Here is a 17,078-nt window from a genome sequence, read left to right on the forward strand (position 1 = left end):
TTTGAAAAAACATTCCGCTCATATACGAATGTATTCACATATTTCTAATATATGTATACAGAAGAGCTTACTTCTTAACCATGTTATACCAGCTGCTGTTGCCATGTGTTTATACCATCCCAATCCTTCTGGTAAATTCTCTGCCACTTTAATTTGGTACCCTATTATCAGTATTGTTCATATGTACCCTGCAGTTTAGTTGTACAAAAAAACAATTTACATAAGTACTTCTCAATGCAGTTCTATAATATGCCTAATACATATGTTAAAGCTTCCACCCACAATAATGTAAAGCATAACTAAAAACGTATAAGGTCCCAAAGGCGAGACCTATTGGCTATGCCAATGCTTGTTTACACTTGTAGCAGCTGGCATTTATAGCTGGACACTTGCTTGATGCTTCAACGTCTGAAACATGGGGCCAGATGATTCATTCTGTGTCTATGGGAAAATGAGTTTGTACATTTGGCCCAAGATTTCTAGTCTGAATCAGTCATAGATTTTTCCTTGTCTCCTTGTCTCCTTCCTTCATCTTTTTTCTTATTGATACATGTGTTTCATCAAGCTCACTTTTTACAGGTTTATGACTAAGTTTACACACTTCATCTTTTACTTTCAGTTCCTTAACTTAGCGAGAAGCAGTCTCAATACGTTTGGCTACGTTGATTGACTTTGAATTTGCAAGTCTCCGCCAAAGTACATAAAAATGCTACATATTGATTCACTTGGCGTTTGGGTTCTGGAGAAAAACGTATATATGCTTGTTTTATTTGCCAAAATTCTCCTCTAATGCTTTAATTACTCATCATCCAGCCCTTCTCCATGTCAGAACCATTGTCATTATTATCATCGGTAGCATTTTTGTTAGGTAATGCTTTTAAAACTTTCCTACCTTCCATTCCAATGCAATATCTTAATATGGCAAGTTTTCTTTTTGTTACAAAAACATCCCCCCACACAGCATCCAGATAGGTTTTTAAGTCTTTGCACCAGTCCTCCCAAGACATGGGTGGTTCTCCTGGGCTATCTGGGGCAGCAGGTGGGGGTGTAAAAGACTGCACTGTGAAAGCCATTCAAATGTAAATGAATTGTATTGAGTGCCAAAACAAGGTTTGTTTCTATACAGTGCAGACAGCTAGCCAATCAGGGGTCACAATACAATCAGTAGCAGTATACAGTGTTCAGTACTTCAAGTTCAAAGAGCACTTGGGTGCCTTGTTCTGAGGAGCACGTTTTAAATATTGTATGTAAGTTTACTTGTTGCAGTTGTTCAAAGTCATTCTAGTCGAGCAAGATTAGAGCGATCCTGGGTTTACACTCCTGTCGTGCTGATAGCTTGTTGCACAGAATATTATTTATTGGGAAATTACCTAATGCCTCACACAGTCAAAAGTACATTTCGAAATCCTTTATCGCTGTCTACATCCAACCTTGACAACGCTCTGCTCCAACTCATATTACATTGTATTTTCACATTAACTGTGGCTCCAAATTCCGGTGTGTCCAAGATGGCGGCCGTGACGGATGCGAAGGGACAACTCTGCGCCTGGCTTGTTCAAAATACTAAATTTATTCCACTTATCCTGCCATGCTTACACAAACAAAGCTACCCTGGTGCATCGCATGACTCTGAGGCACCACCCGCTTTCTTGCCTCACGAACTCGAGGGGTTAATATCCCAGTACCTCTGTGGACCGAACGGTGAAGCCTAATGAGACAAAGCTACCTAGAGGCCTTGGGCGCTTAGACTTGTGTGACCGCTGGACACCATAGACTCCGCTGTCTGCCTGCGGATTGTGGAGGGCACTCGGAGGTTGAGGGTGCCGATCTGACTGTCGAGACCAGTCGCGAAGCCCCTGGGCCGAGGTGGCAGCTGCTGGTTGCGGTGTGCCATGCAGTGGAGGCGACTCGCGACTGGTGGATTCAGCGGCTCTGCTGCTCCTGGGACTGCCGGCAGTGATAGCACTGCCTCTCACGGTGAGCTTGTCGTTGCAGATCTGGGCTGCAGACCCCTGCGCTGTAGGTTGAGGCTCCCCCACAAACACTCGCCAGCACCAGCACCCCTCCCTGACCCCCCCCCTTCATTGAGGATCGTCCTCACCATTGCCACAGTTTACTCAAATGGAGTGCATGGATTCCTACTCCCAGTAGGCGCAGTCATACTGATAATTTGGGACAGCGCAGCAGTGCCGCCGGCAGTGCAGGTAGGACAGACCCTGATGTTGGGGGGGTGCACGTGCTTCAGCCTTAATTGGGGCCCCCAGCGGCATCTGCCCTCCACTTGCAGACCCTGCGACATGGTGGATATGGCCAGATCATGTAGCCAACGTAACCTCTCTTTTTGGAACTTGCTGGTCCAGTGGAAATAAAAGGTTCTGTTGAGTTTCCGGGTTTTTTTTTTTGTTTTGTTTTTTTTCCCCCGGGTCCAATGATTATGCCATCATACTCCAGGTGCCTTGGTGGTTCCCTCTAAAAGGCTTATTAAGTCTTGATGGAGTAGCGAAGGGTCGATGTGCCCTCTCATCCCTCTCATTCTTCCCACAATAACATCCTAGAGAGCGTCTTTCGCCGGTCTATACGTCTTTGGTGTCCAGCTCTGGGATAAAATCAGTACCTAGTTCCAGACGACATCTAAGGTGAATTGGCGCTTCTTTCTTTTTTTGGGATCGTGGGGCAGGCAAATGAGGACAACAAAAAAAAAAAGATTAAATAAATGCTGCTAAGTGTTCTTGTGTACGCCTATGCTAAGGTAAAGTTGGCGCCAAGCAGAGGCGTGGCCCGCAGCCCCTGTTTGGGAATCACTCTTAATAATAAAATGTTCTATTTACTTACCACTTTTTACAAGCTGTTAGTCTTTTGTACTATAACATTACGTGCTATTATTATTACCTAACGTAATGGTAATGCGCTAATGCTTTTTGAACAGTGAGAAGGATGAAAGTCAGAGACAGCCTGCTTTTATTTGTACCTATGGCTGCTTCGTGCACACAGATTTCTTCAGTACACGTGTTTCCTGTTCGTGGACTTAAAAAAAGACCGAAATTCTGACCTAGGCTTCTTTTAAAAAGTTGTTGTTTGTGGTGGTATTTAAACAGTAGCCGAAAAAGGCCAAAGGTTAGCTTTTTGCTCTGCAGCAAAGTGTGCAAAAATGTAACAAAATGCGCTTTGTAACTTTTTGAATACATTCTACCGTATTTAATCCGTGAGTGGCACCGCAACCCTTATATATACGCACACAAAACTCACACTGACTTCAGGGAACATAAATTGGGTTCGCGAAGAATCTAAGCCTGTGAGGTGGAACCAAAAATAACCCTGATGTGAGCGGGTTACCAAGACTTGAGTTTAGCTGTTGCTTAAAGTGCATAAATTTGCTTTATTTGTGAAGAAATATGTTTTTAGTATGCAATTTAATTTGAAAAAACATTCCGCTCATATACGAATGTATTCACATATTTCTAATATATGTATACAGAAGAGCTTACTTCTTAACCATGTTATACCAGCTGCTGTTGCCATGTGTTTATACCATCCCAATCCTTCTGGTAAATTCTCTGCCACTTTAATTTGGTACCCTATTATCAGTATTGTTCATATGTACCCTGCAGTTTAGTTGTACAAAAAAACAATTTACATAAGTACTTCTCAATGCAGTTCTATAATATGCCTAATACATATGTTAAAGCTTCCACCCACAATAATGTAAAGCATAACTAAAAACGTATAAGGTCCCAAAGGCGAGACCTATTGGCTATGCCAATGCTTGTTTACACTTGTAGCAGCTGGCATTTATAGCTGGACACTTGCTTGATGCTTCAACGTCTGAAACATGGGGCCAGATGATTCATTCTGTGTCTATGGGAAAATGAGTTTGTACATTTGGCCCAAGATTTCTAGTCTGAATCAGTCATAGATTTTTCCTTGTCTCCTTGTCTCCTTCCTTCATCTTTTTTCTTATTGATACATGTGTTTCATCAAGCTCACTTTTTACAGGTTTATGACTAAGTTTACACACTTCATCTTTTACTTTCAGTTCCTTAACTTAGCGAGAAGCAGTCTCAATACGTTTGGCTACGTTGATTGACTTTGAATTTGCAAGTCTCCGCCAAAGTACATAAAAATGCTACATATTGATTCACTTGGCGTTTGGGTTCTGGAGAAAAACGTATATATGCTTGTTTTATTTGCCAAAATTCTCCTCTAATGCTTTAATTACTCATCATCCAGCCCTTCTCCATGTCAGAACCATTGTCATTATTATCATCGGTAGCATTTTTGTTAGGTAATGCTTTTAAAACTTTCCTACCTTCCATTCCAATGCAATATCTTAATATGGCAAGTTTTCTTTTTGTTACAAAAACATCCCCCCACACAGCATCCAGATAGGTTTTTAAGTCTTTGCACCAGTCCTCCCAAGACATGGGTGGTTCTCCTGGGCTATCTGGGGCAGCAGGTGGGGGTGTAAAAGACTGCACTGTGAAAGCCATTCAAATGTAAATGAATTGTATTGAGTGCCAAAACAAGGTTTGTTTCTATACAGTGCAGACAGCTAGCCAATCAGGGGTCACAATACAATCAGTAGCAGTATACAGTGTTCAGTACTTCAAGTTCAAAGAGCACTTGGGTGCCTTGTTCTGAGGAGCACGTTTTAAATATTGTATGTAAGTTTACTTGTTGCAGTTGTTCAAAGTCATTCTAGTCGAGCAAGATTAGAGCGATCCTGGGTTTACACTCCTGTCGTGCTGATAGCTTGTTGCACAGAATATTATTTATTGGGAAATTACCTAATGCCTCACACAGTCAAAAGTACATTTCGAAATCCTTTATCGCTGTCTACATCCAACCTTGACAACGCTCTGCTCCAACTCATATTACATTGTATTTTCACATTAACTGTGGCTCCAAATTCCGGTGTGTCCAAGATGGCGGCCGTGACGGATGCGAAGGGACAACTCTGCGCCTGGCTTGTTCAAAATACTAAATTTATTCCACTTATCCTGCCATGCTTACACAAACAAAGCTACCCTGGTGCATCGCATGACTCTGAGGCACCACCCGCTTTCTTGCCTCACGAACTCGAGGGGTTAATATCCCAGTACCTCTGTGGACCGAACGGTGAAGCCTAATGAGACAAAGCTACCTAGAGGCCTTGGGCGCTTAGACTTGTGTGACCGCTGGACACCATAGACTCCGCTGTCTGCCTGCGGATTGTGGAGGGCACTCGGAGGTTGAGGGTGCCGATCTGACTGTCGAGACCAGTCGCGAAGCCCCTGGGCCGAGGTGGCAGCTGCTGGTTGCGGTGTGCCATGCAGTGGAGGCGACTCGCGACTGGTGGATTCAGCGGCTCTGCTGCTCCTGGGACTGCCGGCAGTGATAGCACTGCCTCTCACGGTGAGCTTGTCGTTGCAGATCTGGGCTGCAGACCCCTGCGCTGTAGGTTGAGGCTCCCCCACAAACACTCGCCAGCACCAGCACCCCTCCCTGACCCCCCCCCCTTCATTGAGGATCGTCCTCACCATTGCCACAGTTTACTCAAATGGAGTGCATGGATTCCTACTCCCAGTAGGCGCAGTCATACTGATAATTTGGGACAGCGCAGCAGTGCCGCCGGCAGTGCAGGTAGGACAGACCCTGATGTTGGGGCGGTGCACGTGCTTCAGCCTTAATTGGGGCCCCCAGCGGCATCTGCCCTCCACTTGCAGACCCTGCGACATTAGGTGGGCTGGCCATAGGGTGCGGGAGGCCCATTTGATCCCTCAATCATACTACTGCATTAAGGAACACAGGCTGCGAGGGGCCTTAGCCAACTGAATTGCTCCTTAGGAATATAGACCTTGTGTTGCCTAGTTGCTTGAACATCATCTCCCTGGGAACTATGTGATATATTATTGGTGCCTTGAGCTCCCTGTGAGACTTCGCCCGGTGCCCCGTGATGCAATAACTTACCGTGGGGGCCTGCACCCTCTTGAAAACTCACAGATATACTTACCACTTGCGTCGGAGACACACCAACTCTGGAGTTGACCCGCCTGGTCCGCCGGGTGATCGAGGCAGAGAACTTACCTTGGGCCACCTCAATCCAGCAGAGAGCCCTCCTCACCCCTCCTTTACTAATTACAACTGCTTTCGACTGCATCATTGCACAGAACTGGATACCATTTGGACTTCTTTTTACAAACTAAGTGACCTATTGCACTATAGTGTGTCGATCTCAGACCACGCTCGACACATACAATGGTGTCCCTGAAGACGGATAAGACCCCAGTAGCAGTGGTTAGCACCCATGGGGGTAAGGAGAATATGAATACTACTGATACAGCGGGCTCGTCACTAGCGTCCACACTATCTGATCATTCCCGACGATTTGACGAACTGATGACAGCTGTGCTAAACATTAAATCCACCCTGGAGCCTAAACCCGACACATTATGCATTGATATAAGCCTCCTCTGTGAAGACCATAAGAAACCGAAAGACAAAGTTGAGGACGCGTAATCATCACTGGTGGCCCTGAGGCCCATGGTACTGGATTCCGACAAGTGCCTCCAGGCTATGTAGGCGCAGATAGAATATCTAAGGGGGAGGGTGGATGACCAGGAGGGCAGAGCAAGATGAAATGGTGTGACGATTGTAGGCCTTCCAAAACAGGCAGAGGGTCCAAATATGGAACTGTATCTAGAGGACTGGTTTGTGTATATGATTCTGCAGGGTAAACAATCTTCCTTTTTCTCTTTTGAACAAGCCCACAGGGTTCTTGAGAGGCCTCCCCCCATTGGTGCCCCTCCACGGCCAGTGGTTGCCCGCCTCTTCAATTACAGAATTAGAGATCACATTCTGCAAGTGATGCAGGACAGGGGCCTCTCGTCTGTAGAGAATGTCAAAGTACATATTTACACTGATTACACTCTCGAAGTTTAACGCCACAGATCATCCTTCCTGACAGTAATAAATGCCTCCTTGAACATGGCATCAAATACGCTTTACAGTTTCCTTCCAAGCTTTGGATTGTTCACAAGGGCAAGCCTTCCTATTGTACAACACCAGAGGATGCCTGGTTTGGCTGAAACTCAGAGGCATCACAACCTCCTCTGGGGTTAGGAAGGATCCTCCTCCCAAATGTAAAATGCAAAGACAGCATAAGCCTAGTAGCAGACGTCGCCCACAAATCCCAACTAAAGAACAAGAGGCTAAAGAACAAGCTCAAGCAATGGCGTATATGGGGCAGCGCGTGGCAGCCTCCGCCCACCAGTATCAGAAGCAGAGAGTCTACTTGATGACTCCCTAGGAGTGTCTGCTTCAAAAGTTGCTGAATTATTGAGTGGCGGCCAACTCATCACACCATAGACGGCTGAGGATTTGTTATAGGCTGCAGTCCCCAGTTTTGGTAGGACTGTGGATGCATAGGTAATACACCTGTGGTGGCCAGTGTCTGAGTGCATGCCATTACTGTTGATAAGATGGCTTAGATTTGTGGACACATATACACAGGTCCACCAGCTGACCACCCCACTTGTTAAATACCGCTGGTATAGACTGTTAACCTTTAACTGTTTGTGGTGCATGATAGTGCCAATAGCTGGTCACCCGTTGGTTAACTGGCTTGGGAATGGGAGTTCCTTATGTTCTCTACTTATAGTTTCCAATATGGACGTTTTTTCTTCACTTTAAGTGGACAGTATGACATGCTATGTGTGTTGAGGGAGGGGTCTGGGGTAGAGTGGGGGTGCTGGGTTGGACTTTACATATACAATACAACGGTTATTGACATTGTTGCTACAGGGTCCTCGCTACTGCTAATGACATGGAATTTGAGAGGCCCAGCAGGTTACACAAAGTGATGCTGTATCTATCAATACCTCTGTAGGTGAAAGATTCAGATAGCACTCCTTTAAGAGATGCACCTGATCGCTTCAGACCTAGAGGCCATGCACAAGGGTTGGAGGGGCACACTCATAGGGACCACATATTCCAGATATGTCAGGGGAGTCTTATTTTTGGTGGTACCAGGTGTACCCCTAGAGGTGTTGCACACCAAAGTTGACTCAGATGGACGGTATGTCATACTGAAGGGTTTATTGGATGATCTCCCTCTCTCTCTCTCATATCACTGTACGCACCCAAGACTAATCAGGCTCCTTTCCTACACACCTTGTCTCCAGTGCTGCTGCGTAATATGTTAGCACCTAGTTATTGGGAGGGGACTTTGATTGTGCCCTGGACGTAGCTTATCACTGCTCCTGCCAAAGTTGAGTGGGGCACAATTGATTACTCTTACACAACATTTACAAAGATAGGCGAATAACACTCAGGTAAAGGATGCTTGACACAGTGTGAATCCGGAGGCCAGGGAGTTCTCACACTACTCGGATTTACATGACAAACACACTAGGATTAATCTCATTTACTGTTCTAAGGATGCCCTTGTTAGAGTAACGCGAGCGGAATATTTCGGATCTACTCTTTCGGACCACTGTCGTCTACAGCTGCGCTGGGGACGGAGTGGGCCAAAAAGACCTACGTGGTGCCTCCCCTTGGATGCGCTCTGTGATACCGCATTCTGTGCTATGCTCTCACAACATATTACCTCTCATTTTGAAGGAAATGAGGGCTGTGACTCAGGAGCCGGGATCGAGTGGGATGCATTCAAGGCCGTACATCTCGGCCACGCCATTAAGGCTGTATATGGAACCAAACTAACCCTCTGCAGAGAACTTAGTACCCTAGAAGCAGACATACGTCACTATGAAATATTGTTGCGAACAGACCAATCAGCCGCAACCTCTTTAGCACAGGCTAGATTAGCGCATAGAAATACTTTGGAGAAGTTGGGAGCCCAAGACCATAGGTAACCTTTGGCCAAGAAGCATGCAGAGGGCGATAAAGCAGGCAGACTCCTAGCATGGCTTCTTCGCTCTGACTCTTCAAGGAACCTATTACAGCCTTTAGGGATGAAACAGGATGTACCCTTAACTCACAGGACAGTATTAATGTGGCCTTTCACTCATATTATGCTAAACTATACAAAGCCCCACAAGGGGAGGACTTGATATCAATACAGTCCTTCCTAGATGGTGTAACTCTACCACCGCATAGCGGCCTCACAACATGTGCAATTGGAAGCCCCACTAACCGACACTGAGGTCTATGATGCACTTAAACCCTGGGGTGGATGGCTGGCCACTGGAGTTTTACTCCACTTACAAACAGTAGGGGCTCCTGGTGGGAGTGCTGAGGGGCAGTGGGGCGGGGGAGGAGCAGGGTGGGGGTAGTAAACTACGGTATACAGCCGAACAGAGGTAAGTAAACAAATAAATAGAATTTCACTGCGCGCGCTGCAGTGCCAAATGCGATGCGGCACGCGCAACGAAATTTGTTTTATTTATTTCTTTACTTACCTCCATTTGGCCGTATTTCGTAGTTTACTACCCCCCACCATGCTCCTCCCCCGCCACGCCCCACCACCTCGCAGCACTCCCACCAGGAGCTGCTAATGCTTACAAATTGCAGCTCATCCCACAGCTGCTCAAAATCTACACAGAGGCTTACTCAGTGGGTATATTAGCCCTCACTCTCAGGGAGGCGGCATTGGTAGTTTTGCCCAAACCTGATAGGGATCCACTGCTCCTGGGGTCATATTGTCCCCTCTCCCTATTGAAATCGGACTACAAGATTCTTGGAAAGGTACTGGCTAACCGGCTGATCCCAATAGTGCAGCATGTAGTTCATCCTGACCAAAATGGGTTTATCCCTGGCAGGAATACATTCATGAACCTGCGTCAGCTCTACATGTTGATAGACTGGCCTCGAGAGGCGGATGTGCACCCTTGGGTCACATCCATAGACATTGAAAAGGCTTTCGGCACACTGAGATGGAGTTATCTGATGGTAGTGCTAGGTAAACTCAGAATGGGACCTAAATATTTTAAATGGATCTCTCTTCTGTATAATTCTCCTCTTGCCCATGTAAAAACGGGCGCCACATTCTCTGATTCTTTCAATATAGGGTGTGGTAGCCGCCAAGGATGCCCCCACTCCCTGATTATTTTTGTGCTTGCGCTGGAATTACTGGCTTGCGCACTTCGACAGCACGCCGTGGTCTGGGGGATACGGGTAGACAAGTGAGGAGAACACGGACCCCCTGAACAGTAAATAGTTTGATTCCTAGGACAGGGTAAATCTGTGTGACGAAAATAACTCCTAGGCAATCAGAATATAATGAACAATATACGCAACAATATAATATATGGAAAAATAAAGGAGAAAAGTTCTGCAGAAAATTATTTACTTTTTAATAATTCATATTTTAAAAAATTCATATAAAGAATTACATTTGATTATATAAATAACAACATATGTATAAACCAAATAAAAAAAGGTTAAAAAGTGGCAGCTTTGGATTTCCGACGTGCGTTTCGGAGTTCACAACACCTTCTTCAGGAGTAGCCACACAATTATTTCGGACATTTATAGTGGGAACAGTTCATGTGATGAAAGACTGCACCTCGGATTTTGCCGATCTAGTTTATAGAAATGTTTCAAGAATAATAAAGTTGTGGATTCTTCGCATGAAAGACCTTTGTCTATGATGATGTGTGATAAAAATCTTATATTCCAATGTAGATCACCGGTATACTGGGAAGTTGCTGATGCCTTCCTTAATCACCATCCATGATAATATAAATAACCGTATTCAGAATTCTACTGATATGTACTCGAATATTCAAACACACGGTACCACTCTGGTATATTTGATTGTCGAGTGTTTACAAAGAGACGGCTTTTCTGATTCCGTTCTTGTCTTCAGCATAGAACCGGGCTGAAAATGGCCTCTGGCGTTTTACGTCAAAAAGGTGATACTCGATCGAGTACATATCAGTAGAATTCTGAATACGGTAATTTATATTATCATGGATGGTGATTAAGGAAGGCATCAGCAACTTCCCAGTATACCGTTGATCTACATTGGAATATAAGATTTTTATCACACATCATCATAGACAAAGGTCTTTCATGCGAAGAATCCGCAACTTTATTATTCTTGAAACATTTCTATAAACTAGATCGACAAAATCCGAGGTGCAGTCTTTCATCACATGAACTGTTCCCACTATGAATGTCCGAAATAATTGTGTGGCTACTCCTGAAGAAGGCGTTGTGAACGCCGAAACGCGCGTCAAAAATCCAAAGCTGCCACTTTTTAACCTTTTTTAATTTGGTTTATACATATGTGGTTATTTATATAATCAAATGTAATTCTTTATATGAATGTTTTAAAATATGAATTATTAAAAAGTAAATAATTTTCTGCACAACTTTTCTCCTTTATTTTTCCATATATTATATTGTTGCGTATATTGTTCATTATATTCTAATTGCCTAGGAGTTATTTTCGTCATACGGAAACGGGTAGACAATCATTAGCATATAATATGCATGTATGCGGATGATGCCCTAGTGTGTTTACGGGAAGGTGTCATGGTACTTCCAAGTCTTATGGCACTGTTGGACCAGTTTGGAAGCGCCTCAGAATTTAAGGTGAATTGAGATAAATCCCAATTGTTCCCAATGATGTTCCTTTCACCAGATCAATGGCGGGCACTCCCAGTCACTTTGCTCCCTTGTTCTTGTGATTCATTTAAATACCTGGGGATCCAGGTTTGCCACTCGAACAGGACTTACTGGTTGGCAATTTGGGGAAGGTCATCAACAGTGCCAGATCTTCTGTATCATTCTAGACTGCATTGCTGCTTTCCCCTATGGGCCGCATAGCCATCTAAATAATGTTGGTGTATCCACATGGTATGGTTATGCCCCCAGCTGGCCCTCTTACACGGTGACAGAAGTAGTCTCCGATGCTGTAAGCACTACACTACAAATAGAAGGCCTCCATTATCTCCTGGGGAGAACTTCACGGTCAGCTATGCGTAAAGCTACTAACAAATTCCACGACTTGTCTTTGGTCTTGGCTAAACTCAGATTAGAAATGAGCTGGAAATGGATGCTGCCCCCACCCAATAAATTATGGCTCTCTGACCTGCACGCTGGGTATTATGGCAGAACAAGCAGCAACATATATCAAAGGGGCAGGCCAACCGCCTCACCCCCCCCCCCCCCAAATAAGCAAAAGTATCTGGAGGTGGTGGAGCCTCATCCTGAATGTGTGCGTGGCGCTAGCCACATGGTAGGACCAGAGGTAAACAACCCTGGTCCTGCTTTGCCCACACCATGGGTTGCACGCCTCCCCCCTCCATCCCGCCTTCCATGGGTAGTTACCCTGAGCGATCGGAATCACCCTTTCTGTGCCCTAATTGCCACACTATACTAAAGCTTCTAAAAGTCATACGATGTCTCTTTCCACATCTTCAACTATTTCTAGATTGTTTTAAGTATGTTAAATAAGAAGCAATGGTGGTAATTGCCATAAAGGACTGTATGCACACACGCTGCAATGCAGCGTGTGAACTATGAATACTGTACACAAAGAATTTCCTTCAGTGGATATGTGGTATACATTGCAACTATATTACTTCACTTAACGAGTGTATTCAATGCCAGTATATATGATATTACTCAAACTGTCAATAATTTTTATTTTTTTTAAACGATGGCTCCACATTCTAAGAACATGAGCGAGCTAAGAATCTAACTAACCATTTGCCACCGTTTTTGTGGTGTGCATCTAGTGCAAAACCATCCTTTTATTCATTATCTCTTGTGCTCTTCTCCAAGAAAGTCTGTGAAATGCCCTTCTGCTGCTGAAATCCTCTACATTTGCTGGAAACGAATGTGCAATATTATTTTGGCAACTTGTTAACTACCCATGTAAAACCAGTGACATTTTCATTTAACTTTATGCCTAGTACCAACATTCGGCTGCATATTACTGGTGAAGGCTCCCTGACATCTGGTCCGCTTCTTGGACGCCATCTTTGGTGAAGGCTCCCTGACATCTGGTCTGCTTCTTGGACGCCATCTTGTTTCACTCTTGTTTCCATACTCTTCTGTACTGCTCCCACTTACTGCTTTGGACAGACTTGTTCTCTGAGTCTTTCTAACATTTTTGGTCCGCAAAGGAATACCTTTAAGGCATATATTTGCATGCAGTCTTGAGGTGTATATTAAAAAGGATACTGTTCTTTTTCAGATAGCCTTTCTCCATATTATTTTGCAGAGTAGCTGGAGGATAAAATATATCAACCACTCTACCAGAGGACTCCGTTTTCTCCTCCTGTGCTTTACTTAAGATGGGAAGGGCGTCCTAGACTTGATGGTACACTGGGTTTAACTATCTCAATATCTGTTGGAAAGTTGTCCTGCCTGGTGTAGCGAAATCCCCCTGCATACTTGAAGGATAGCGTCACTTGCTACCATTCTCCACGGCCATTGAGGTTAAATTCAGGGTGAGTACTCAGTGCATCTCAAACAAAGGCTCATTGAGAGCAATATATGAGAAAAGGTCTGGCCTGGGCAAGCTAGCGAGACGGTCACAGTTTTTAGAATATTTGTGTAAATGATGCGCTTGACACAAACATAAAACAAAGCTGAAAAAAGAAAAACCTGCTGTCATCTAAACGATACAGCCATATGCTTACACTAAAACCTATAAATGTAGAAATGTAACCTCTACAAAAATGTTACAGAATAATACTGATGTGCCCTTGCAGGCACGTTTACTTAGAACAGCTATAAAACGCCTTTTCGTTTTAATTCACATCACAGGAAAGTATTAGACTTATTACCACAATATTGGCTTTGAATTGCCGTGACCAGAACACCTACTTTAACCACATAAGTATGACTAAAAGAAAATAAACAACTTATAAAGAAAGGAAAGAAAAACACTGGCAAGGTAAACTATTAACCCACCAGCCATGCCACTGAAGTGCACTTCTTTTTAGGTGGACTAATACATGTGATCAGAAACAAATGATGTCACTGACAGGGCAAAAAAAGCAGTGGTTGAATTGGGCTGACCTGTGCTATCCATGGTGGTGTGTGTAAGCAAAAAGTGAATAAAAGATGAAAATACCAATGGCTGAAGTAGGGAAACTCAAATTCTCTCCATGTATGTATATGAATCTTCATTTTTGATTCATGGTTTTTTTTATTACATGATGCTGTCGTGAGTACTAAACATATCTCTAGACCAGATCTATAAAGTAAACTGATTGTTTGGCTTTAGAAAGACCACTGAAACATAATTATTAATCAATGATCCAATGCTTAGGGTTTACTATCTTGTTCAGCGCTAAGCAGAATAATTCAGATAAAACAGTTTTGTAAATATTAAAAGCCCCTATAAACAATTGAATTTGTAGCGCGAATTCAATTAAATAAATGAATACATTACTTGATAAATAAAGGAGTTTTGTGAGATTGGGGCTAGTGCTGGGAGAAATTCCTTGTTTTTTTTTTTTTTTTTTTTATATCTGTTTTTTATTGATTTTACACAACCAATCAAATAAACAACGAAACATGATACAATATCATAAGCATACGTGGCATAATGTCATACAGTCTCAGACAGCATAGTAGAATACACAGTTACGGTGTCGAAGCATCATGTGAGCAATTTTAACCTTAGTAAGTAAATCTCCTGTTGCTAACCAATGCGAGTGCTGCCAGCTTTCGGTCCCTCATCCCGTGCCCAACTACAGCCTACCCTGAGTACTCGAAGCTATCAACGCACATTACAATGCCGATAACCCAAACAAAATATAAAGAAAAAACTGTAACCCCCCCGCCCTCCCCTCCCCGCATGTCCGGCACCAGTAGCACTAGTAGCCTGTACACACTCCCGCTATTGGACACATGCGCAGTCCAGTCCCACGGCTGACTTAGTAACATTGCGCCGTCTTGTGAATCATACAGGGTGACTACCCATGGATAATGTGAGGAGCCCCCGTGGCATACAATCGTGGTCCAGTCCCTCAAACCAACCACCACAATACACTCTAACAGGAGAATATATCTATAGCAACAAAGTCCTCCAGCATTGCATTCCAGCTCAACGAGATAGGTGTTTTCCTGAGGGGAGAAATTCCTTGTTCAATGATGCTGGACATATCTCATCTAGAAACATGTATTTATGAATGTGTATCGTATTTCAGTCTTGCATTTGTCTAGCCCTAACTACCCCATGAAGGTAACTGAAGCGTGTATCCAGACAGCTAGCACACTACACTGTGTAGCTGTGTTGCTTCCAGGAGGTATGTTGCTACCATACATGTGCTGGAGCGGGTTATGCAAAATTTTGTATACCCACCCTATTTTGCATGTTTATTAATTAGATTAATTAATTAATTATAATTGAATTAATGGATTGAAGTGGAAATAACTAATCAACCTTATTAATGACTGAAATACACGTGGGATTGCTTTGCATGACTTTATTAAATCGTAAACTAAATTATGTACGCATACTAATGATAGACAAGTAGAATATTGCATGATATATGTCGCTTTGTGATGTATTGTGAATCTTGCTTTATTTAGTAAGTATAAACCGCACTGAGGGAATAACATTTGATTAGTCATTTTTATGTATTAATTACGTTTTGTGTTTCTTTGCTTAAGTTGACCATTTTGGCCTATCGAAAGATGGCTGCCTTTGGTGCCTAACCCGACTGCCAACGCTGAACAAGGCTTGGGTGAAGTGCGCCTGCGCTGACAACAGATATACAGTGGCCTGGACCTGACCCCAGATGAACATGTACCTTTCAAGGACAGCCCGGGACGTCGTCCAAATATTCCGAACAAAGACTGTTGTGTGAACCGGAACTGACAAGGGTCATAACCCAAAAGACACTTTCGTGAGAACTTAAAAGGATGATCCCTGATTGTCCAATCAGCGAACTCGGATGTCTAAAACTTTGATACATTTGATATTGATTTTACTATAAATTATGGTAGAATAGAGAGGTAGAGGCGGGTTCATTTCTGGCCTTTCTCGATTTCCTGACGTTATGCTGACGGAAAGGACGGTGACACTGCAGGACAGCTGTTAGCCTGAATCTTTGATGGACTGAATTAATGCCCAAACTCCTGATGAACTGAACCTACTAAAATTGATGGGCATAGATTTGCGAGACTGCCAGATTTGACATAGAGGACGACTTTAGCCAGAATAGGTAAATATGAATGGCAACTTGATCAAATGAATGATTTAATTTGCCATATTAATATAAATTTGGATTTGAACATCTACAGAAATGAGTTGGGTTGTTTATTCATTGAAATGTGTTAATGAAAAGGTTAATTAGAGAATTAGAAATTCACTTAAACCTACAACTAACTGATCCGTCCCGTTTATGAGAGGAATACTAAAGGTGGAGTTTAGGGGCTAATGAGTATTAGAAGGTTGTGTAGATTTGTTGCTCATTAGGTAGATTGTGGTAATTTTCCCTCTCTCATTTCCAGCGCTTGGAAGGATAATCGCCTCCCACACGGACTGATGGTGAGTGAATGTTGGTGTTATGGGCCCCACCAGCGAATGTATGGATAGTGTGTGTATGTGAGATCTTTTGGTCCGTGACGGTAAGGAGGGATTTTGCACTCCGCGCTGGAGCAGTTTTTCTGGTAGCAAGATGATGGTTGTTATTGTTTGGTTTAGTGATTATTGCTTGTACATTGCTTATTGATTTTGGTTATTGATTGGTATTGATTTATGTACTAACACTCTATGTTGAGTTGCGTCGAGTTTAATGTTGTTGGTACGGCTTCTGGGATGTAGGAAGTCGGAAGTTTGTAACGGTTCCGTAGTAGAGCAGAGGTAAGCGCTGCTCTCGGGAAAGACGGAATTGTTGTTGCCCTGTAGGTACACAGGGGAAACGTGTGACAATTGAAGTTGCACGACGCATTGTCTGGGTTCGATTCGGTGACATCGTTGTGTGTTGCCATTAGAGACATTTTCTGTGTGAGAGAAGTGTGTATGATAGCGAAGGTTACCTGTGAAGTTCTGGTCTTAGGTACCAGGGATCCAACTGGCATTCCGATGACGCTTATCACTGGAAAGGTAATAGGTACTCTCTGAGCTTGTTAGAAGGACAAAGGAGAGGTAAGCACTGCTTTGTTAACGT

The sequence above is a fragment of the Triturus cristatus genome, chromosome 11 (assembly GCF_964204655.1).
Source record: "Triturus cristatus chromosome 11, aTriCri1.1, whole genome shotgun sequence".
In the NCBI taxonomy this organism is placed as follows: domain Eukaryota; kingdom Metazoa; phylum Chordata; class Amphibia; order Caudata; family Salamandridae; genus Triturus; species Triturus cristatus.